Raw genomic sequence first — 26,945 nt, forward strand, 5'->3', positions numbered from 1 at the left:
GCATTTCATATGTTGACTTTGCTGGCTTTCCATACTTGCGATTGATGAGATCAATCGCAACTCTTTGTAAGACGGGTCCCAGATGCCACACTGTGGGCGCACCTTTAAGGTGCAACTTCGTACCTTTTTGGAAAGGTGCAACTTTGCACCTCTCTGAAAAGTGCAAATGAGCGAAAGAGTTCCATAAATTGTGTACCCCGTCAAAGAATAACAGTAGATTGCCGAGAACCGCGGTTTGTTCACTTCAGATTTTCTATGGATTTTTAAGAGTTGCTTACCTTGCTTGGGACTCGAAGTCACCTCGTTGTAACTGCATTCAAGACATCTTCCTGCTATGCTATGCTAGCGAGAACCACGGATACCGAAATGGGTTTTTAGCTATAATGTGCTGATAGTTCGACTAGTCTAGACTTATACCGGTCACATTTACTCTATGCATGGCAGCCGTACGGCGAGTCGAAAACAGCCGTTTTATTCAGTTATATTCAAACCATTATGTAGCTGGTACAAATAAGATTAAAACGGCTGTTTTCGACTCGCCGTACGGCCGCCGTAGAGCAAATGTGACCGAGGTATTACAGACCCTTTATGTAGCTGGTACAAACAAATGTTAAAACGACTGTTTTCGACTCCCCGTACGGCCACCGTAGAACAAATGTGACCAAGGTTTTATAGTCTTTTTCCCGCAAAGTTGCACCTTTCTTGTTCTTTTATTTCTTGTGGTCTTAATGAATTCATATATACATGTACACTCTAAAAACACTGAGTAAAATTTTACCCAATATTGAGTAAAAAGGGAGCATGCATGTTTGCTGGGCTATTTCAACGCAACATTGCGTAAAATTTACCAAATATTACCCAACAACATGCATGTTCCCAATTAACTCAATATTGTGTAAACCTTTTTTAGAGTATATATATATATATATATATATATATATATATAGTGTGTGTGAAAGAAATGGATGAAGAGAACAATGGTAGGCGTAGCTTAAATCAAGGTTCCCCAGAGCTATCTACCCTTTTTGAAAAAATTGGTGATGCCGAAAAAAATGTCTCTGCCGGGAATCGAATCCGGGCCCCCAGCTTTGAACGCCGGTGCCTTAACCACTAGACCACAGAGACAGGTTAGTGGCTAGGGCGACCCTGATCCAATTGACCGTCAGATAGACAGATTTTCGACACGATACCAATTATAATTTCCTTCGTCGGGTGAAGATGGGTTCGATTCCCGGCAGAGACATTTTTCGGCATCACCAATTTTTCCAAAAAGGGTAGATAGCTCTGGGGAACCTTGATTTAAGCTACGCCTACCATTGTTCTCTTCATCCATTTCTTTCACACAATATTTAAATAAAAAAGAGTTGCCAAAGATGTAGTGCATGTATAACTTCACACACACACACACACACACATAAATATATAAATGAAAGAGTTGCCAAAGCTGTTGTACATGTATAACTTCACACACTTTCTCCATACGTGTACTGTATCAAAGCAATAGCTTTGATCCAGCTGAGGCATGGCGGCTTGTCATTGTTCAAAAACCCACCTTCACCCGACAAAGAAAATTACAATTGATATAGTGTCGAAAATCTGTCTATCTGACGGTCAATCGGATCGGGGTCGCCCTAGCCACTAACCCGTCTCTGTGGTCTAGTGGTTAAGGCACAGGCGTTCAAAGCTGGGGGCCCGGGTTCAATTCCCGGCAGAGACATTTTTTCGGCATCACCAATTTTTCCAAGAAGGGTAGATAGCTCTGGGGAACCTTGATTTAAGCTACGCCTACCATTGTTCTCTTCATCCATTTCTTTCACACACACTATATATATATATATATATATATATATATATATATATATAGCAGGTTACTGAACAGAATGATGGCACAGTGTTGGAAACTTGTTTCATGGAAATTTGTTGAACCAGTTTGAACAAACCAATAATGATAAGATGTTGACAAGATTGGAAATCGTATAAGTTTGGAAAGATGTTGGAAATGTGACGATGGTACAACGTTTGAATCTGGTTCATTGCTTGGTACAACGTTCGTCTCGTTGGCAATACGCAGGTGCCCCAACATTATGCAAACATTGGATCAACGTTGGCATAACTTGATCAGGGCTCCGTAACACAAAGGTTAACGATTGATCTCTAATTTGAAAGAACAATTCTGATTGGTTCTTTTTCCGTCTACTGTGCAAAATTCGCACGCAAGGATGATCTTGATATTCCATTTCAGTTAGCGATCAATCGCTAACCTTTGTGTTACGGAATCCTGGAATTATACAGTCATGAAAATTCATTTCAGCAGTGAATGACCAAAATCTCAGCTAATATAGATATAATAATTATCGTGTTGATGTTGAATTATTCCACCATGAAAAGTTACACACAAGTATGGAGCTTTATTACCATTATCATTCATAATAAAATAATGATTTGTAGGTGGAATATTCAAGGTTAAATACAGGGATGACGGAACCGGGGGAGGGGGGCAGGGGGCACTTGTCACCCCCCCCAAAAAAAAAAAAAATAAACAAAATCCAGTATTGAAAAATTGCCCCTTTTCAGAATGAAAAGTGCTTCTTTTTTTTAGGTCGGAATGTCAACAATTTTTAGCTCGCGCTAACAGTTTGTGATGGGTAAGATATGCATCCTATTCATGATCACTAAAAGAGGTCCTTATACAGATGCCTTTTCAGGGTCAGTATATGAAACATTTTAGCACGTGCTTTGCGCTCACATGGTTTACGTAGGCCTTATGATATTTTGTAAGAATAAAACTAAGATGTACTTAAAATTTAAGTCTTTAGTTATAGGAGTAGGAGTTAGGACTACCCATATAAAAACCAACAACAAAATATACTTTTAGCAGTGTTTAGTGGCAGATCGGGGAAAATCTGGATAAAATTAATTTTTCGCTCACCCTCTCCTCCTGTAGCAAAAGCTGCATCTGCCTCTAAAGTGATAAAAAGAAGTGTGACCGGTCGCTATCTATTCAACAACAAAATCACTTAAAGGAAAAGGATGCCCCATTATTAGTTATAAGCGCCATGACATGACCATAAAGCGATTTCTAATCTTTTTATACTGAATATACATTTAATCTGTCAGATATATCTTCAAAAATGTTTGCTCAACGAAATTACTACGAAACACACAGCTACTGCGGGCAGAAACGCAATCTGATATTGCAAATACATATTTGCACAAAAATGCCAATGTTGACAGATAAGTGACCTTTTGGGGCTTTGCCCCACCCCCAATCGAAAATAGGTTCCGCCGCCACTGGTTAAGATATAGAAAATTGTCATTAACCGTAGCCTGTCAAGTATCGCAAATCAATGGCAAGATTTAGTGGGTATGTGTAGGTTATTAGGATTAGGATGCAGAATTGTAAGATATGATAAGGTGATATGGAGTTATTGGAGTAGGGGATAGAAGTGTAAAGATGAATGTAGGCGTACTTCATCTTGAAACCAATATGTTGAAATGACGTTGGCCTGCAAAGTTAATAAATGATGTTGGGATGATGTGCAAATATGCAGTAAAAACAGAAATGTGCCCCCCCCCCCTTGAAAGTGAAGACCTCTTTTTTTTCGTGGACGAAATGTCCTCTTTGGGGGTGTTGGAAACCTTTTTTTTTTTTTGCTTGTCAAATTTTTCCTCGGGAAAATGAGCCCCCCCCCCCTACTTTTTGGAAAATCCTAGATCTGCCCCTGCTGTAAAATGATATCGCCCCAACGTTAGACATTCAGTATTGGTCCAACATTATTAAATGATGTCGGGATAATGTTACAAATGTACATAGTCCAACATCAAAATTTGATATTGGTCCAAGGACACAAAATTATTGACGTTGAGTCGGCGGACATTTTAACATCAGCCCAACGTCAATAAATGGCGTTTGGCCAACGTTGGAATTAAACATATGTTCAACGTTATTATATAAATAATGTCAGGACAATGTTGCAAATGTTCATACGTACTACTTCACAATTTGATATTGGTCCAAGGACACAGATTGACGTTGGGTCGGCGGACATTTTAACATCAGCCCAACGTCAATAAATGGCGTTTGGCCAACGTTGGAATTAAACATACGTTCAACGTTATTATATAAATAATGTCGGGACAATGTTGCAAATGTTCATACGTACTACTTCACAATTTGATATTGGTCCAAGGACACAATTGACGTTGAGTCGGTGGACATTTTAACTTCAGCCCAACGTCAACAAATGGCGTTTGGCCAATGTTGGAATGGAACATAGGGCCAACATTGTTATTTGATATCGGTCCAATGTCTCAAATTGATCTCGGCAGACATTTTAAAATTAGCCCAACATTAATAAAGGACTTTGGGCCAATTTTGGAATTATATGCACAGGTCAAACATTGTAAATTGATGTTGGTTCGGCGGACATTTTAACATTAGCCCTACGTCAATACATGGTGTTGGTCCAATGCATCAACCACTGGCGGTTCCAACGTTGACCCAATGTAGCTTTGCTAGCTGGGCAGGATCAATCCCACTCCTGACACCACGCGTGACGGACATCGATCCAACTTTTGGTACATACGGTTTTCTTGTCAGTCTGCCACCGTGCCTGTCAGTCCGTTGCGTCTGTTTGTTCAAAATATATGACTGTATGAAATGGACTGGTTACCAACCATCACCAACTGTCAACTCTCATCTGTTTTCTCGCAACAACCCTATATACTGAATCATTCATCATTTGAAATTGATCACCTTTCGCATCTCGCTGTGAATCAATCTCTCATTCGTCGACCATTCATTCACCAGCATTAGTTCTACACACCAACAACTTATTATCTATGTTACTCAAAATGATATAGTCCTTAGTAGCGTTATGTCAGATTGTTACCTTTAATTACTAAAAAAAAAAAGTTACGGGAATGACTAAAATTCACCGCAGCATTGGTTCTACACACTAAAAAATTGTCATGTTACACTGTAAAAACTGCGGTGTTAAAACTGACACCAATTGGTGTTAATAGAGGACCACACCCTGAGGTGTTAAAATTACACCCTAGAGATTAAACATAACACCAAAGAGTGTAAATGTAACAACAAAAGGTGTTGTAATAACACCTATAGGTGTAAAACTAACACCACCAATTTAACACCGGTGTAAAATAACTGGTGTGTTCCTCTATGTACACCGGTTAACACCACAGTTTTTGCTGTGTACTCAAAATAACATAGTCCCGAGTAACGTTATGTCAGATCGTTACCTTTAATTACTAAAAAAAAACCTGGTGAACACAACAGAATTAGAGGGAATGGGTGAATTATGTGCAATGGGAAACGTCTTCTTTGAAGTCGATTCCTCGCACTTAAACGTTTCTAAAAAAAAAAAAAAACTCGATAAGCCAGTTACATACTGGAATGAATAAAATATCTAAAATAATTAAACTAACTTTGCTAATCGACCTGTTCTTCCAAATAAAACAACTAGATCATGCATGCTTATACAACCTTTCTAACAAATAATTAATAAAAAAACCATGACAACTCCAACATATTCATGAAATATGCGAATTTTTATTTATTCACAGACCCCGCACCCGACACATGCAGACCCGTATTCTGAAGTGAGGTTTAACTTAGACCATGGTCTAACTCTCCTAGATTTATGGGGAGCCAAAAAAATCAAACAATTCTGCTAATATTGTATATTTCTTACATTTGTTGCTATTTTGTTTTGAAGAAAATATTTCAGTTATCATTCTAAGACAGTTATAATGATTTGAGTATCATAAGAATTAATAAATTGAACATGTACCACTACTAGAGATTTGTGCCCCAATTGGCTCTCCTTATACCGGAGTTCAGAATACGGGCCTTACGATTTCCGTATAGTCTAAGTTTCCATACCCTATATGCTCTCTAATAAAACAGAATATATTTTATTACATCTACATGATTTGAAAAGCGACTTGGTGGGAGGGGGGCGTATATCAGAAATTAAATTCGATCAAAAGGTTCCTTCATGCCTCTAAATAGAACCCTTAGCTGGTCAAAGTGATATATACCTGCGTATCTAGGATCCTGCGTCCAGACCTAAACACTTTTATACATGTATAGGCTCTATAACTTAAAAAAAATGTTGAAACTTTATTTTTCTATTTGCTGTTATACAAAGTAACTAAGGAATTAGGATAAGTGTATGCCTATAAATATTCCAATGATGGAGAGGAACGAGAGATCTATGTATTTCTTAGATGTCCGAACTTCGGATAGAATTGGTGACCTTATAGCTGAAGAAGACCGAAGTTGGAGGTAGAGTGCCTTGGTAGTGCGTCTGCTCTGTGTAAGGTCAGTAATTGTTGGTTGATCATTTTCTTATCATTGAATTTAGTGCCCTGCGCCAGGATTCCATGTCCGACCTGTGCGTGGGGAAAATAATATTCAGGGACGTATAAATGCAGGGGCAGCGGAACGGTTTTAAAAGTGGAGAGGGGGTGGCTGACCATAAAAAAATCACACATTTTACGTTTTCTACAGTGCGCTTTTCATTTGTTCCGGCCCTAGACTTGGGAGGTAGGATATCCCTGTAAACCCCTTAGAAAAGAAGTTATGACAAATATATAAATATACCAGGTATAGGATGGTCAAGAAAACAAAGGTTTGCAACTGCACCTGTAGGCCTAATTTAAGTCCACACAACATGTCAACTTCAGTTCTGTCTCATCACATCACACGAGTCTAACCAAATTTTTGATAACCAGTTCGTCTACTATATTTGGTCTAATTGCCGATTAGTCCATTTACCACTTTGTCTATTTCTATAGGACTACACCATTTTCGTCGTATATGAACTTGGCCTAAACACCACTTACAAACTTAAAATGTTGGGCAACATACACTCTAAAAAATATTGGGTAAAAATGCTCCATGAGGGTAATTATGTGTCCAACCAACATTGGGCATTTCTTTGGGGCATTTTTATTCATCAAGTGTCTAAATTAATTGCTGCTTATTTTTTAACATTACGGGACAACAATATCTTCCCGCATTGGGTAAAATACTACCCCAAATTGGACTCATAATTACCCTCGTGCTGGTCAAAATTTTATCCAATATTTTTTATATTGTACTGTCCACTGTGTTGGGTAAAGTATGTTGGTAAAAAATATATATATTCTGGGCAATTATTATCCAATTGAGCAAATTTATTACCCAATTATTAGTTTTTATTACCCAATTTGGACAGATTTAAACAATAGTTTCTCAGGGTTGGTTAAAAGTTGGGCATTTTTTGCCTTACTATTTTAGGAGTGTAGTTTATGCGATTAGATCAACTGTCTACGAACCAAATTTCCTTTTGATAAGTAAAAATGCATGATAATACATAAACGAAGTGGATAGACCTGTAAGTATTTTTCGACTAAAGTTAGACCAAGTGAGTATTAGATCAGGTGATGGTTGGACCAAAAGATAATTAGACCAAACTGATAGTAGACCAAATGGCTTTATCCATGATGGTGTTATACGATCTGAGAAACAGAAAATCTACCCATAGCAGTGGTGGATTTAGGGGGGTGGTATACATCCGGCCCGTGACCCCCCCCCCCCTTTGAGAGTCATAGCAAATGTTATCAATGGGGATATGTCGTTCACACAATTTTTTTTTGCTTGTCCAACTTTACGTTGAACAAAATAAGCCTATATACCTTCAATTTTAGTTAAACACTTTTTCTGCTTGTCAAATTTTACGTTGAAAAATAATTATTATTATTTTTTAGTGATTCCTCCTTTCTTTGGCCTGTCAATTTTTCGTAGGGAAAATATTTGCCCCCCCCCCCCATTTCAAGAATCCTCGATCTGCCCCTCATCACCAAATCTTGATTTTAATCAATAGAAAAAAATCTAACAAGCATAACACTGAAAATTTTACCAAAATCAGAAATCAGATGTAAAGTAAGAAAGTTACGGCAATTTAAAGTTTCGCCTATTTTTTACAAGACAGTTATATGCACATCTCAGTGACATGCAATTGAGAGAGTCCATGATGTCCCTCACTCACTATTTGTTTTGTTTTTTATTGTTTGAATTATACAATATTTCAATTTTTACAGATTTGACAATTAGGACCAATTTGACTGAGCCATAAAATATCAAAACAATGGTACCACCCGTGGTACCACATGTTTAGGGAGGAATAAATTTTTATTTCACAGGACAACGAGGAGAAAATTGAAATTTCATAATAAAATACGAAAGAAGCAGTGAGTGGTGTCATCAGTCCCCTTATTTGCATACCGAGCAGGATGTGAATATAACTGTTTTGTGCGAAATTTACAAATATCATAACTTTCTTATTTTGCATCCGACTTCGATGAAATTTTCAGTGTTGATTTTTTCTCTTTTTATCTAAATCAACTTTTTTGTTGGGGGAGACTTGGTCTTTAAGGATTGCAATCTGGAGATTATTCCATCGAACTATCGCGACAATTGCGTCTCCATTACAAGACTTTCTGCCTTCTTGTCAGGCGCTCGGCGTTTAAAGGGATGGTCCGGGCTGAAAGTATGTATTATTTAATAGATAGAGTAGAATTGACTGTGCATAATGACGAAAATTTCATCAAAATCGGATAACAAATAACAAAGTTACTGAATTTTAAAGTTTAGGAATATTTTTGTGAAAACAGTCATCATGAATATTCATTAGGTGGGCTGATGATGTCACATCTCCACTTGTTCTTTTGTATTTTATTATATGAAATTAGGTTTATTCAAATTTTTTCCTCCAAGAACTGGAAAAATTGGATTGACAACTGATTTAGTGCGTTAGATATTTATTGCTGCAACTTATTTCATTATAAGGGAAACATACTTTTCACACAAGTATGAAATAATGAAAAAAATTATGATTTTATGTAATAACATAAGAAAACGGAAAGTGGATATGTGACATCATCAGCCCACCTAATGAATATTTATGACGACTGTTTTCACATAATATTGCTCATCTTTAAACTTCAATAACTTAATTATTTGTTGTCCGATTTTGATGAAATTTTTGGCATTTTGCTCAGTGAATTCTACTCTTGTATTAAAATATAAATATTTTCAGCCCGGACCATCCCTTTAAGAATTGAGAAGGGTAATATTAGCATCATAATGTGCAGGGCCTGCTGGGAGATCAATTCATAAAAACTGAAAAATGGCTATACCCTTGGTATATTAAAAGTATTATTATTATTATCATCATCATCATTATTATCATTATCATTCGTATATACGACAATCAATTTTACCATCATTATTATGATCATCATGTACTCCCTCCTTATTACGATCACACTTGTCATATGATTCATCATGAATATTATGCTAGTCAACCATGAATTATTGGGGGTGATAACACAGGCCACCCCCGAAATATTGAGGGACAGTGGCGTAACTACGGGGGGGGGCATTGGGGGGGGGCACGTGCCCCCCCCCCCCCCCAATCGGCTGGCAAAAAAAAAAACGGGGAAAAGGAGAAAAAGAGGGAGAAAGGAAGAGAAACGTAGTGGGAAAGAAGAAATTATTAATTTTGTATTATATTATAATTATGTTATATTACTGTATATTACTTTTTTGTCATAACTTTATGAAACATAATTTGCTCAGGGCCTGTGTCTTCATTGTTATTGGTGCTCGCACTGTCTGTTTTAACTAGATATAATAGATCAAATATTTTTTCGGAATACTATAGTTTTCAAGTATATTTGAGAGACGTGACGTTGTCAAATCAAGTCAACACCAAATATGTTTCCTCGCACTTCGAGCTATTATTGTTTTATGTAGTGACATATGCTTCTTTTTCATGACTACTTAAAATGATCGCCCAATTTTAAGGTCTTAATATAAAGCATTCCCTGTCCGTGCTTACGTTCGCATTAAAGGATTGGTGAGATATGTCTGCTCTCCATGAATTCCTAAAATCAGTCCTTAAATGTCCCTTTTCTGATCTGAATATCAAAAATTTTCAGCTCGCGCTTCGCGCTCGCATCATTTGGTTAGTGAAATACGTATGGTCTTAGTGAATTCCTACAAACAAGCCTTAGAATGCCCCTCTTCAGGGAGTCTGAATTTCCTATATTTTCAGCTCGCGCTTCACGCTCGCAAAATATTTCATTAATGAGATGCGTATGATAATCATGATTACAATGACTACAAAAAGTACTTCATGTGTTTAGATGTAATTCTAACAAAATCAGCAAGCGCTTGGCACTCGCATTAGATGACTATGGTGAGATATGTATACTCTTAATAGATTCCTTTAAAAAAGAGTCCTCAAAATATCCCTTTTCTGATCTGAATATCAAAAATTTTCAGCTCGCGCTTCGCGCTCGCAGCATTTGGTTAGTGAAATACGTATGGTCTTAGTGAATTCCGACAAACAAGCCATAGAATGCCCCTCTTCAGGTCTGAATTTCCTAAATTTCAGCTCGCGCTTCGCGCTCGCAATATTTGATTAGTGAGATGCGTGTGTTAATCATGATTACAATGACTACAAGTGCTTCCTATGTTTAGATATAATTCAAACAAAATCAGCAAGCGCTTGGCACTTGCATTAGATGAATATGGTGAGATATGTATACTCTTAATTGATTCCTAAAATATAGTCCTTAAAATGCCCCTGTTTGGGGTCAATATATACAAAAATTTCAGCTTGTGCTTTGCGCTCGTATTGTTTGTTTAGCGAGACATGTATGGTAACATGATAAAAATTTGCTTATAATGTCCCTTTCTAGGTCTGAATGTAAAAAATTTTCAGCTCGCGCTTCGCGCTCGCGTGATCAGTGAGATACATATCCGTTTGATGGCACTGTCCTTAAAATGTCACTTTTAGGTCAGTATACCTGGCAACTGAGCGCGCGAAGCGCGCTCACTAGGTGATTAAAATTTTGTGATGGTGCGCCCCCTTCCCATGCCGTGACCCACGGTACGCCACTGTTAGGGGATATCCCCCACGTGATCGACACCCACGATACAAACCTATCAATATCTGTTTGTTTGTTGTTGTGTATTTTTAAATCGCCTGATGCACATATCAATATCTTCGATAATTTCCATTTCATGCATAGATTTCTTGTGCGTGTTTCCATCATCTTATTCCAAAGCTGTTATTGTAAGCCATCTTTGGTCTTGATGCTCATAATGTCGAGGAGCCCACAATATACAAGCTTTGCTTTTTAGTGGGATCTTCCATTTTCACAAATTATAAATCACAAATCCTTTACACATGATTATTTTGTATGTATAACTTTCTTATAACATGTCTTTTTCAAATTGATTTTATGACCTTGGTATATTTTTTATGATGTTGACATGTTATGCATGATTGTATTTATTTGATTTATATTTTGTTGAAAATGAAATAAATGAAATGAAATGTTGTGACGTTTCTGATTTCTACGGATACCTCGATCTTGCCAAGGGTCGCTTTGTATGCCACACATTATCAATCATCAAGTTATTTGAGGAACACCTCGAAGAACACAAATCTGTTAAATCAGTCAAATTGACTAAGTAGTCAGCTGGGTGCAACTGGTATGCTTGTCACATTTCTGACATAATATTCTAGTTAGAAAAACTTTGGTTCTAGTAAAATACGACTAGAAAAAAGTCAAATATATTGCTAGAATAACAGTTGCACCCAGCTGACCCTGTTAGTGTTGACTGATTTGTTTTTAGAGTGAACATTGCACCAATGGACTGCAACTGGAATAATTGTCATACAATACTTATTATAATTTAGGCCTTTTCATCTTCGAGTTGTGCAAGACAATCTACGATTTATTTTGTGCATGCTTTACATAGTAAAAAAAAATTGCACGTTATTTAAGCCTGTCACTTTAACAACAAGTTGTTTAAACTTTTTGTAATTGTTTAAACTTTTTAAACAACTTGTTCAAAAAGTTTAAACAGTTGTTTAAAAATCAAAACAGTAGTTTTTAGAGTGACAGGCTTAAAAAACATGCTTAGAACTTTAAACAGCGTTTTACAGTGTATAAAGCATACATGACACAATTAAACGTGTAATATACAACTGAAACTGTCCATTTATGATATAGGGATGTTACCCATGAAATACCTGAAATTATATTTTCTAGCATTTCTTGAGGACATTTGCTTGGTTTAAGTTGCTTTTCAACTTCTCTTTGTGGGTTGACTGCAAGTAATTTAACTCATTTGCCACCAGGTACATGGTCCCCTTTTCACCTTTTTTCCTTGAAAGGTGCTATTTTTAAGCTGCTGCTTATAAAAAGGCAAAAGAAACTCCACGGATTCGAAACCTGTAACCAATAAGTTATGGTACACATTCTATGAAAAAATCGGCCTGAAAAATTTGGGCCATTTTTGTTATACAGCCATGAATATTTTACAAATTTTGCATTTCCCCTTTTTGGAAAATGCAAAAAAATTGCGTCACCCCTATTCCAAAAAATAGAAGCTTTCCAGTCTTTGATTTAAATTAAATTGCTATAAGTTGACGAATTCAAGGTCTAGCAGGTTGTTCAAAAGAGCCTATTTTAGGGGGTGGGGTAACTTTGAATGGAATAATGATACAAAAATTAACCTCATTTTCGTAGTCCTCTACTTAAACCTCAGAATATAAAAGAAATCCGCCGACCCCCATCTTTCCACTTTTTTTATAATCTGCCTGATTCTCTCAAACAGTACAGCTCTTAATGATATCAATCTTTTTTTTTTCAAAATCGCCTAGTGCACACATAAATATCTTTAATACTTTCGAGTTCATGCATGGATTTTCTGTGTTAACGGTACCTGCTCTCAAAGCTGAAAAATGTTGATCTATCTTTAGTTGTGACACAGAGAATGTTGTCATGTTTACTATGATGTACCAATACTTCTATCTCAGAACACTTCTTTCTCGGGTCTTCTGACACTTCAAGCACGCCGGTCTTGTCAGGGGCCTCTTGGTATTCGGTGGGATCTCCATATTCATAACCACCATCCTGGAAATGAATACAAAAAGGGAGAAATGGGTTAAAACAAAAGACATGAATTTAAACATTGGTGGTAAATGGCCCGTCTTGAAAAAGTTCTTTGTCTACTCCTGAAGGAAAATCCAGACACTCAATGATCTCATACTATGACTAATATCCATTTTGATTATAAAATATTCCTTAAATGAATCGAGGTATTCTTATTCTAAAAATATTTTTTTAGATATACCCACCTGTGACGTATCACTCATACAATAAAGGTTTTGTTTTAGCTGAAATTTTGATAAAGACATGGTGTTGGTGTTAACAACAAACTGAACATGTAACTATGAACTGTTAACGATTCAAAATGAGATACAACTGGAGAAAAACAGACTTAGGGTTATATAATATATAACCCTAAGTGCATGAGAGACTATATTTTATATAGTCTCTCACTTGAAAAAAATCCCTTGGTTGTGCAATCATTGCATTTTCTGAAAAAAATCAGGGATTTTTTTTTCAACTATGCACCACGTTCCCGCCCCCGCTCCGAAAACAGTTGTCATTGTAGTTGCTTCTCTGTTGACCATGAGTTCCAAGTAAATAGACGCTCGACAATGACCGAATTCACAAACAAGGATACTATACTCCTTTTTCTACAGCAAAACTAATGCTAGATTACCAAAGATAATCCCCAAGTTGAGACTGGGTTCCAACCAATTGCAATTATGCTTTGTTGAACGGTGTTGTTCATTTCAATGATAAATTATGATCCCAAGCGATTCGGGTATTCATGGACTCAAAATATATTTCTAACAAAATAAACATAGGCCAATGGGTTCACAATGTTCTGTATACGAAATGCTAAATTACTTATTTTTATGAATATATAGTGAAGCAATTCAGCTCATAACAATGATATAGCTGAACCTTTGAGGTTACTTAGTAACTTGAATATCGAGGATTTATTTCTTCGAATGTACATGTAGAGAGTGTTTAAACACTTCTACACATTCATATATCAAGTTTTTAATATGCTTATTGATTGTGATCCCCCTCTCTCTTTTATGTGTCATGATCAGTACCATATTATTTGGATTGAGTATGCACTCATCAATGTGGGTTACCATTATTGAAACAAGGTGTCTATTTATCATCTTTACTATTGATCCTTTAAAAGAGAAATTCACCCTCATGATAGGTCGGTTTAAATATAAGCAGAAATTTAGAGAAAGAAATAGAAGAATAAAAGGGGGGCTCGCCCTGACAAAAAGCGTAATGTCAAAATAGCAGAAAATTATTTCAAAATTATTGGTAAAGGTTTGAGGAAAATCCATCAAATATTTTAAAAGTTAATAGAAATTTCATGTTGTATTTTTGACGTCATATGCGAGAAGCTTCCCCTTACAGTGAAGAAAGAAAATAAATGAAATGTAATTTTCTCATGTAAATCTTTAATTGCTTTTATTGTACCTTTAGTATATCAACAGACAAAAAATGTAAACATCGTGAACAATTAAACAATATACAGTTTATTTCATATATGGGGCAGCTGCTCGTTTAAAACGTCCCAAATAAGAAAAAAAATTGTAACAACTTTCTTATACTTTGATGAATTTTACTCAAACTTTCACCAGTATTTTTTACAACAAACTTTTTTTTCAGGGTGAACTTCCTCTTTAAGAAAAAATATTGGTGAAGCTTTGATGAGAATCCGTCAAAGAATGATTTTTTGATACACTATATGTATTTATTTTTTAATTTTCAAATATAATATATGCATCTTTTTTTAATATATGATTTCTTTTTAATATAGTAAATGTATCTACAAGAATATTTATATTAGGATGCAGCACTCTACAAGCTCTGCTTTTTAGCAGCCTCCTCCATTTCCAACCTGTTCATGTAATAATCTTGATTATAATTTTTATACATGGAAATTTGAAATATGTTTTCTTGTTTGTATTTTGTATGTCCGAATGTACGAAACAAATTGTGATTGTTGGAGATGGAAATAAACGAAATTAAAATTAATGAAAAGAATAAGAGTGTTTGCAAACTGTATTAATTTGTGACGTCATATGAGAGCAGCCCCCCCCCCCTCCCTCCATATGCTCCATATCTCCATATACACCTTTATAATCAAATCTTGAAAGGAACATGATGAATAAAAATATCGTATAAAAGGTATGAAATTTATGATAATCCCCGAACAAATAAAATAACTAAATATTTTTTAAAAAGAAAATTGCATTTTGGGGAGAATTCATGTCACGAGACACACTGTAAAAAATATTGGGTACAATTTTAACCAGCACGAGGCTGATTATGTGTCCAATCAATTTTGGGCAGTATTTTACCCAATGCGGGAAGCATATTGTCCAGAAAGGTTAATAATAAGCAGCAATTACTTTCGAATGGGCAAAATTTTCATCACACTGGATAAATAAAACTGCCCAAAATAAATGTCCAATGTTGGTTGGACACATAATTACCCTCATGGAGCATTTTACCCAATATTTTGTTACGTCTGTGACGTAACAAAAGTCCGTTATTCTTGGAAGGAATTTCATCACATTTTCACCATCTTTTTTTTTTTTTTTTTGGGGGGGGGTATTTTTCTGCCTTTTAATTTCTTTATAATTTTTTTAATATATGTACAGGCCTAAAGTTTAAGTTGGTGTAATTTCATAGTAATATACTAGTATAGAATTTGATTTGATTTGATTTATTTATTTCCGTTTTACAATTGTACATAATATGATGAACATAACATAACAAGGTCGAAAATACTACTAGACAAAATATAATATATATAACATAATCATAAATTTAAGGAACACAATTCAGTAAATAAAGACTATGACCTCTATGAGTGATTCCAAAAGAGATGAAGATGCTTTTAGTCTTTTAGATAGAAATCCCCCCCCCCCCCCCTCCCCTCTCTCTCTCTCTCTCTCCCTCTCTGGACTAAAATCTGTTTTCCACCAATAGAGGGCCTCATGCTAAAAAATAGATTTACATGTATTTGAGCCACTGAACTAGAAATACGTATCTCTAGTTCAGTGATTTGAGCGCACTGATGAAAAAAAAAAAAATAATAATAATAAAAAACGGGTAAAAATCACAATAAAACCCGGGGAATAAAATCATATTGAAAGACATGGCTTTTAATAATTATCTATGATTTTATTTTTATTTTTGTCCTCATAACTCAGTAAACATGCTTTCATAATGCTTATAAGTGTATTTAGTTAGCTTGCGGGTCGTAAGATACTAGATTTAACATCAAAGATTGAATGGTTTATGAGTTACACGAGTTAGAACTCGTTTTTATACTCTTATAAGAAGAGTATAAATCTTGCTCCTTTTCCCCTCTCTTATATAGTTTCCTTATTTTATCCCCCTTCCTTGCCTGTTTTCACTATTTGGGAAACCATAGGGGTGGCCATATATCGTCACGACCTCTGAGACAATTATAAGCAACAAAAACCGCCTTTTGGCAAATAAAAGTAGGGGAAGGCGGGGTAAGTTGAGCCCACTGATTTGAATACTATCAGATCAGTGGTTGAGCCATTTATTGCTTTTTGCATGTTAGGACCGATATGACCTTGTAGAAATTATTATTTGGGAACTTTTTTTTTACCAATGTGTAACTTTCTACCCCCACACTGCAATGCACCGTCACCTTTGAAAAAAAAAAAAGAAATGTCAAATGGCTCAACTTGCCCCACCCGTGAGCCGTCTTCTGGTGGTAAGTTGAGCCACAAAAACTATGTACAAAGGCTATGTGGCGAGAATTAGCGTGACAATTTTTTTTTAAAGTCTTACTTCTATATAAGTACTAAAATCCTCTTTACTAAAACATCTGTCTTGTGAATTCAGTCCTTTCTACCTGCATATCACTTGCTTTGTAAGGCTCGTTTGTTTTATACATACATTACCATACAAATTTCCATGGCTCAATTTGCTCGATATGTTGGCTGGTTCAACCTACCCCAGTCCGAACTTCACGTGATATTTTCATATCCACACACTACGCACCCATCATGTAAAAGACTATGACGAATGAGGATCCATACCTGGACTATCAACTTATCTCCTTTTGGTAAAATGCACTTATCTATTTGATATTTTCTTACTTTTTTTTGCTGAAATTTGTATTTTTCCCTCTTTAAAACTATTTTCTGTTTCAATGTTGAAAACAATGTATTTTGGGTTAATGGTTATGCAATGGGTCATCATGTCACCATCACCACAAGTCCTGACCCAGTGGCGGATCCAGGCCGGGGGGGAGGGCACATCCAGCCCGTGCCCCCCGCCCCTGCCCCCCTTTTGAGAGCCATAATATGCCGTTTTTACCCAAGTGTGCACTGTAAAAACTGTGGTGTTAAAACTGACACCAATTGGTGTTAATAGAGGACCACACCCTGAGGTGTTAAAATAACACCCTAGAGATTGAACATAACACCAAAGAGTGTAAATGTAACAACCATAGGTGTTGTAATAACACCTACAGGTGTAAAACTAGCACCACCAATTTAACACCGGTGTAAAATAACTGGTGTGGTCCTCTATGTACACCGGTTAACACCACAGTTTTTGCTGTGTGCCTCCCCTTTTAAACTTTGCATGTCAAATTTTCCGCGGACGAAATGACCTTCAATCTTAGGTGAAACTTTTTTTTTTTAATGTGCCCCATCTTTTGGAAATTCCTCGATCCGCCCCTGGTCTGACTCATTCATTATAGGCCTGGGGTGGTGGCTCAATTTACCCACCCTTCCCCCACATTAATTTAAATTAAGATAAATGCCTCAGCATCGATCGCGCACTCAGCTGAAACCCGGAGCTGAATAGAACCCGGGTATCCGATAACTGGCGCTCTAGTATCGAACGAGTATTATGCAATGTTGTGATGTATTATACCGAGGTTTTTACCTGACAGAAGCGGATCTAGAGGGGGGGGTTGGGGGGGTTGCAACCCCCCCAAAAAAAAAAAATCCGGGGACCATTTTTTTAAATCTTATCTTTTTTTTTTAACTTGTAATTTTATTTTATTCTATTTCTATGTATTTATTTCATTTATTATTATTATAATATAATTATTATTATTATCATTTCTTTTTGGGGGAGGGGGGGGGGGTTGGGCGAACAAATGTCACAGAGTCCCTTGCCCCCCAAAAAAAATTTTCCCTACTGTGGGAGGGGGGACACCCCCTCCCACACCCTCCCCCCTCGCTCGCTCCGCTCGCTTGGACTCGGTCGCTACGCTCCCTCGCATACCACCCCAACCCCCCCTTTATAAAAAGCTGGATCCGCCCCTGCCTGACTGCTAAGAAAGCACGAATGCCTTGTGATGTATCCCTTCGTATAATCCGGACTGCTCCAACAAAAATAACTAAAACGTCATATTTTTAAAGAGTTTTGATCGGATACAATATGGTGTAAGGGGCAAAGTTCGTTTTGAAAATTGTTCTTCTTGGTCGGGGATTTTTCGGGAGGGGGGAGGGGGTGTTAGTAGTGGTCCAGTAGTACCTATACCCTCAAACTGCCCCGCCTATGTATTGTATAGGCCTACTCATCACATTATATGGAAATGTGTTTTATAAATTTGTTCAAGAGTGAGGTGCAAAATTTAGACTATAGGTTAGAATGCATTTGTTTGTACATTATATGTAAATATTTATGCATTACCTTTTGGGGAATGTTCAAATTGTGGATGCTCAGCACTCAGCGTCCAAAATCCACAGTAGGCCTATCTGCACGGGGAACGTTTCATAAAAGAACTTGTCGGACGTTTTATCCGACAAGTCCTGTTATTGATTGATTGATTGATTCTTTATTTCCATGCAAAAATAAATCATACAACAGAAAATATATTGACAATATCTCATGGTAAAATAACAATAAACAATCATTGCATGGGAGGGAACAGTCATAAGCACAAGGCTTGAAAAGGACGCCCCTCAAGAAAGACTACGGCCCTGAATAAAATCAATATAAGTCATATTTAAAAATTACAGTAAAAGCAGGGCCAAAAGGAAAACACATCAAGCATGTCAAGAATAAATCAAATGATAATAACACACCAGTCGCGTATCGATTAATATTACTATGTTTAACATAGATACGTCGTATAAAATAATACAAAAAATAAAGTATGCAATATGATGAGTCATGAAACTGATGATAGAACAATATCTTAACTCAAATAAGTGCTAATAATGGAATGCTTAAACTCAAACTTAAATTTGTTCAATGTAGGAGCACCACGTATTGTTAAAGCTATATCATTCCAGGTATCTGGACCAGTATGTCTTATTGACCTATGGGCTAAGGCAGTTAGCGGATTTGATAAATGTAAATTTGTTGAGGTTCTCGTAGGATAATTATGAATAAACGAATTCAAAAAGAACATATGATCAAATGTTAATGGTAATTGGCGACAGTGAAACTTAAACATAAACAAAGCAATTTGAAATTTATGTATATCATCAATTTTTAAAGTCTTGAAACGGTTAAAGAGGGGACCAGTATTTTCATAAAAACCAGCGTCGGCACACAAACGAATAGCTTTCTTTTGAAGTAAAAGGATATGGTGATTTTTTTATTTGAATGAGCCCCATACTATACTCCTTTTTTTCTACAGCAAAACTAATGCTAGATTACCAAAGATAATCCCCAAGTTGAGACTGGGTTCCAACCCGAATTGCAATTATGCTTTGTTGAACGGTGTTGTTCATTTCAATGATAAATTATTATCCCAAGCGATTCGGGTTCTTTAATGTATTCATGGACTCAAAATATATTTCTAACAAAATAAACATAGGCCAATGGGTTCACAATGTTCTGTATACGAAATGCTAAATTACTTATTTTTATGAATATATAGTGAAGCAATTCAGCTCATAACAATGATATAGCTGAACCTTTGAGGTTACTTAGTAACTTGAATATCGAGGATTTATTTCTTCGAATGTACATGTAGAGAGTGTTCAAACACTTCTACACATTCATATATCAAGTTTTTATATGCTTATTGATTGTGATCCCCCTCTCTCTTTTATGTTTCATGATCAGTACCATATTATTTGGATTGAGTATGCACTCATCAATGTGGGTTACCATTATTGAAACAAGGTGTCTATTTATCATCTTTACTATTGATCCTTTAAAAGAGAAATTCACCCTCATGATAGGTCGGTTTAAATATAAGCAGAAATTTAGAGAAAGAAATAGAAGAATAAAAGGGGGGCTCGCCCTGACAAAAAGCGTAATGTCAAAATAGCAGAAAATTATTTCAAAATTATTGGTAAAGGTTTGAGGAAAATCCATCAAAGATTTTAAAAGTTAAAAGAATTTCATGTTGTATTTTTGACGTCATATGCGAAAAGCTTCCCCTTACAGTGAAGAAAGAAAATAAATGAAATGTAATTTTCTCATGTAAATCTTTAATTGCTTTTATTGTACCTTTAGTATATCAACAGACAAAAAATGTAAACATCGTGAACAATTAAACAATATACAGTTTATTTCATATATGGGGCAGCTGCTCGTTTAAAACGTCCCAAATAAGAAAAAAAATTGTAACAACTTTCTTATACTTTGATGAATTTTACTCAAACTTTCACCAGTATTTTTTACAACAAACTTTTTTTCAGGGTGAACTTCCTCTTTAAGAAAAAATATTGGTGAAGCTTTGATGAGAATCCGTCAAATAATGATTTTTTAATACTTATATGTATTTATTTTTTAATTTTCAAATATAATATATGCATCTTTTTTTAATATATGATTTCTTTTTAATATAGTAAATGTATCTACAAGAATATTTATATTAGGATGCAGCACTCTACAAGCTCTGCTTTTTAGCAGCCTCCTCCATTTCCAACCTGTTCATGTAATAATCTTGATTATAATTTTTGTACATGGAAATTTGAAATATGTTTTCTTGTTTGTATTTTGTATGTCCGAATGTACGAAACAAATTGTAATTGTTGGAGATGGAAATAAACGAAATTAAAATTAATGAAAAGAATAAGAGTGTTTGCAAACTGTATTAATTTGTGACGTCATATGAGAGCAGCCCCCCCCCCCCTCCCTCCATATGCTCCATATCTCCATATACACCTTTATAATCAAATCTTGAAAGGAACATGATGAATAAAAATATCGTATAAAAGGTATGAAATTTATGATAATCCCCGAACAAATAAAATAACTAAATATTTTTTAAAAAGAAAATTGCATTTTGGGGAGAATTCATGTCACGAGACACACTGTAAAAAATATTGGGTACAATTTTAACCAGCACGAGGCTGATTATGTGTCCAATCAATTTTGGGCAGTATTTTACCCAATGCGGGAAGCATATTGTCCAGAAAGGTTAATAATAAGCAGCAATTACTTTCGAATGGGCAAAATTTTCATCACACTGGATAAATAAAACTGCCCAAAATAAATGTCCAATGTTGGTTGGCCACATAATTACCCTCATGGAGCATTTTACCCAATATTTTGTTACGTCTGTGACGTAACAAAAGTCCGTTATTCTTGGACGGAATTTCATCACATTTTTACCATCTTTTTTTTTTTTTTTTGGGGGGGGGGGTATTTTTCTGCCTTTTAATTTCTTTATAATTTTTGAAATATATGTACAGGCCTAAAGTTTAAGTTGGTGTAATTTCATAGTAATATACTAGTATAGAATTTGATTTGATTTGATTTATTTATTTCCGTTTTACAATTGTACATAATATGATGAACATACATAACAAGGTCGAAAATACTACTAGACAAAATACAATATATATAACATAATCATAAATTTAAGGAACACAATTCAGTAAATAAAGACTATGACCTCTATGAGTGATTACAAAAGAGATGAATATGCTTTTAGTCTTTTAGATAGAAATCCCCCCCTCCCCTCTCTCTCTCTCTCTCTCCCTCTCTGGACTAAAATCTGTTTTCCACCAATAGAGGGCCTCATGCTAAAAAATAGATTTACATGTAATAGATTTACATTTAACAAGCGTATATGCCTCAATAATAAGACCTTTTTTGATATTGAATTATTTCAGAAAGGTATAGTTAAGGTCTCGGATATAATAGTTGGAGGTCAATTAAGACCAGTTTCATACTGGTATAATCAAACATTTTCATCTGAAAACTTGCTCAAAATTCAAAAGATATTTTCAGTAATAACAGAAGAGTGGATACAAGGTGATTTTATGGAAATGGATACAGATAACTTTGAAATTCAATTGATGATACGTGGGCATGTTCAGAAACTATGTGATATAAAATCTAGACGAATATATGACTACTTCATTGAAAATTTTCAAATTGATTATGTATTTCATGTTACAGATGGGCAATCTGAATATGATTTGGGAATGGGGGAACTGAAAGAAGTATTTCTGAGACTGAAATGTGCAATGCTATGCAATAAACACAGAGAATTTCAGTACAAACAATTACAAGGGGCTGTGTACACGAAAAGGGAACTTTTTAAATTTGGTTTTGAGACAGATAATTTGTGCTCCTTTTGTAAAAAAGAAGTTGAGTCTTACCAACATTTATTTTTTTATTGTCCTGAAGTTAAGCGATTATGGGAAGAGATGAGTAAAATATTTCAACTGAATGAACTTGGCAGTGACAATTGGAAAACAATTTTCATGGGGATATCTGGAAATACTACAAGAGTAACTTTAATAAACTGTATTGTATTCTTAATCAAGTATATTATTTTTAGTTCAAGAAAACAGGGAATATTGCCAACCGTACAGAAAGTGGCACATTTGGTTAAAGAGTATAGAGATACGGAATATCAAATAGCGTTTAAAAAGGGGAAGCTGGGGGTGCACTTAAGAAAATGGGAACAAATCAATGCACACCTTTCTTAATACTAATGGATGTATTGGTTGCTTCATTTTGTTTCTGTTTTGTTTTGTTTTGTTTATTTGTTCAAATACAAATAGTTACACCAGAGCAGGATGCATCGTGTGTGGGTGTACGTGTGTAGATGGATGTGTGAGTTCTGTGATGGGGAAGAGGGGGGGGGGAGCTGTGGGTGGTTGTGAGTTTGAAGTGAGCTTGTGTGAGTGTCTGGGGAGAGAGATGAGGGGGGAGGAGGGGATATGGGGGTAAGGTGAGTGTGTAGTGACGTTTTTTTTAGGATAATAATCTTCCTCTAATTAACCTTTGAAATCTTTTATCCCTTTTTTTCTAAATCTATTTCTTGTACAATTAATATGTTCAAAAGAGATTTATTTTCTATTCAGGGAAAAAGTCATCTTTTGCAAAGTATTTTTTTTTTGTCGATTGAGATGGGTTTTTTTTTTTTCTCTGCTTTCACAATGTTATAGAAGAAAAACTTGGCAGTTTTAATTTTATTTGTAATTTGTAATCATTTCAAAATATTTGTAATCTCATTGATATTGATATATTTATTTGTTTGATTGTTTATTGATTGTACATTGTATACATGCAAAGAATCTATGAATTGTGATTGTAAACTTGATTTGAAAGAGGAAGAAAATAAAATATTATTCAAAACAAAAAAATGTATTTGAGCGCACTGATGAAAAAAAAAAAAATAATAATAATAATAAAAAACGGGTAAAAATCACAATAAAACCCGGAGAATAAAATCATATTGAAAGACATGGCTTTTAATAATTATCTGTGATTTTATTTTTATTTTTGTCCTCATAACTCAGTAAACATGCTTTCATAATGCTTATAAGTGTATTTAGTTAGCTTGCGGGTCGTAAGATACTAGATTTAACATCAAAGATTGAATGGTTTATGAGTTACACGATTTAGAACTCGTTTTTATACTCTTATAAGAAGAGTATAAATCTTGCTCCTTTCCCCTCTCTTATATAGTTTCCTTATTTTATCCCCCTTCCTTGCCTGTTTTCACTATTTGGGAAACCATAGGGGTGGCCATATATCGTCACGACCTCTGAGACAATTATAAGCAACAAAAACCGCCTTTTGGCAAATAAAAGTAGGGGAAGGCGGGGTAAGTTGAGCCCACTGATTTGAATACTATCAGATCAGTGGTTGAGCCATTTATTGCTTTTTGCATGTTAGGACCGATATGACCTTGTAGAAATTATTATTTGGGAACTTTTTTTTTACCAATGTGTAACTTTCTACCCCCACACTGCAATGCACCGTCACCTTTGAAAAAAAAAAGAAATGTCAAATGGCTCAACTTGCCCCACCCGTGAGCCGTCTTCTGGTGGTAAGTTGAGCCACAAAAACTATGTACAAAGGCTATGTGGCAAGAATTAGCGTGACAATTTTTTTTTAAGTCTTACTTCTATATAAGTACTAAAATCCTCTATACTAAAACATCTGTCTTGTGAATTTAGTCCTTTCTACCTGCATATCACTTGCTTATAAGGCTCGTTTGTTTTATACATACATTACCATACAAATTTCCATGGCTCAACTTGCTCGATATGTTGGCTGGTTCAACCTACCCCAGTCCGAACTTCACGTGATATTTTCATATCCACACATTACGCTCCCATCATGTAAAAGACTATGACGAATGAGGATCCATACCTGGACTATCAACTTATGTCCTTTTGGTAAAATGCACTTATCTATTTGTATTTTTCCTTCTTTAAACCTATTTTTTGTTTCAATGTTAAAAACAATGTATTTTGGGTTAATGGTTATGCAATGGGTCATCATGTCACCATCACCACAAGTCCTGACCCAGTGGCGGATCCAGGCCGGGGGGGGGGAGGGCACATCCAGCCCGTGCCCACGCCCCTGTCCCCCTTTGAGAGCCATAATATGCCGTTTTTACCCAAGTGTGCCTCCCCTTTTAAACTTTGCATGTCAAATTTTCCGCGGACGAAATAACCATCAATCTTAGGTGAAAACTTTTCTTTTTTTAATGTGCCCCATCTTTTGGAAATTCCTCGATCCGCCCCTGGTCTGACTCATTCATTATAGGCCTGGGGTGGTGGCTCAATTTACCCACCCTCCCCCCCCCCCCACATTAATTTAAATGAAGATAAATGCCTCAGCATCGCGCACTCAGCTGAAACCCGGAGCTGAATAGAACCCGGGTGTCCGAAAACTTGCGCTCTAGTACCGAACGAGTATTATGCAATGTGATGTAGACCTTCGTATGATTCGGACTGCTCCAACAAAAATAACTAAAATGTCATATTTTCCAAGAGTTTTGATCGGATACAATATGGTGTAAGGGGCAAAGTTCGTTTTGAAAATTGTTCTTCTTGGTCGGGGATTTTTCGGGAGGGGGAAGGGGGTGTAGTGGTCCAGTTGTACCTATACCCTCAAACTGCCCCGCCCATGTATTGTATAGGCCTACTCATCCCATTATATGGAAATGTGTTTTATAAATTTGTTCAAGAGTGAGGTGCAAAATTTAGACTATATGTTAGAATGCATTTGTTTGTACATTATATGTAAATATTTATGCATTATATACCTTTTGGGGAATGTTCAAATTGTGGATGCTCAGCACTCAGCATCCAAAATAGGCCTATGTGCATGGGGAACGTTTCATAAAAGAACTTGTCGGACGTTTTATCCGACAAGTCCTGTTATAATAATAATAATAATATAGGGTATTTATATTGCGCACATATCCACCTTGTTAGGTGCTCAAGGCGCTCCTATATTACCCGGCTAAGCTAGGCGTTCATAGCGCACACAGCTTTTTAAGGAATTACTTCCTACCGGTACCCATTTACCTCACCTGGGTTGAGTGCAGCAGACTGTGGATCAGTTTCTTGCTGAAGGAAATTACGCCATGGCTGGGATTCGAACCCACGACCCTCTGTTTCAAAGTCCGAAGACTAATCCACTGGGCCACACTCGCTTATCCGACAGTTAGCATAGTAACAGTTTCAGTTTCAGTTCAGTTTAGTTTATTTCACTTCCATTTTCTGATAATAAACAAAACAAACATATATATACATAATTATGTATGAATGTACATAACTGAATAAGTGTCATAAGAATACTCCAATAACTATTTAACAAATTTGTGGGAAATAGTCTGAGTAAATATAATTATTTTTGTCCCAAACATATTTTGATGATTAGACAAATTATAGATTACAGTATATTTAAGCATGTGAAAATGAAAATGAGGGACTTATTAAAAAGCAAAGCTTGTAATGGTAAGTCCCTTGGGATAAATTTATAGTAATCTTAATCCTATGTAATTAAAAGTAAAGTAGGACAATCTAGACCATATATGAAGAACGTCAAAATAGGTTTGAATAACAAGGGAAAAAGGGGGGCAGTAACTACATAAATTAGGGGGGGAGAAGGGAATATAAAAAAAACTGGGGGGGGGAGAACAAAACAAAAAACAATTATGTGTCCAGCAGAAAAGGGAAAGGGGAGGGGAAAGAGAAATAGGGTCGAGAGTCAAGTATCGTAGAAAAGATAAAGCAATTCATATGTGTTATACATTGTCCTCATTAAAGAATGAAAGTTTTAGGTGTTTTTTGAAGGTGTTTATATATATTTCTATTTTGTTTAAGGCTTTGATGAATACCATTCCAGTATTTGGGACCTGTGTAAGTGATGTTTTTTTTGTGCGAGTGTGGTTCTAGTCAGAGGGGGATGATATTGATTTTGTATAGCTTGTCTTGTAGGGTAACATTGCTTCTCAGCTCAAAATCAAGAGAAGTTGTCGGCTTTGACTACTTGTCAGATGAAAATGTTGAATAATAATAATAACATTTGCAGGGCACTTTATACTGGTGTTTCAAAGCGCACAGGTTGGCAGATTATATTAATATACAGTCAATCCATTAAAAAAAGAAAAAGAAAAAGAAAACAAGTTATGAGTTATGATGCTTAGTACATGTATTTCTAATACGGTACTGCAACGAGGAAATACACTTTGGAAACGAGGTTGCTTATCCAAACTCAGGATCTCCCATAATGCTTTGCGT

General features: G+C 35.7%; 1 long non-coding RNA gene across 1 annotated transcript; it reads right to left on the bottom strand.

Annotated features, from left to right (window-relative positions):
* Positions 1-4,880: 4,880 nt before the first annotated feature.
* Positions 4,881-13,456, bottom strand: LOC135153314 (uncharacterized). The gene is made up of 3 exons (XR_010292772.1): positions 13,230-13,456; positions 12,815-13,005; positions 4,881-6,417 (listed from the first exon to the last, which is right to left on the bottom strand). It is a non-coding gene; the product is annotated as an uncharacterized LOC135153314 (long non-coding RNA).
* Between the last annotated feature and the right edge of the window lie 13,489 nt (positions 13,457-26,945).

The sequence above is a fragment of the Lytechinus pictus genome, chromosome 2, assembly GCF_037042905.1.
Source record: "Lytechinus pictus isolate F3 Inbred chromosome 2, Lp3.0, whole genome shotgun sequence".
NCBI classification, from domain to species: domain Eukaryota; kingdom Metazoa; phylum Echinodermata; class Echinoidea; order Temnopleuroida; family Toxopneustidae; genus Lytechinus; species Lytechinus pictus.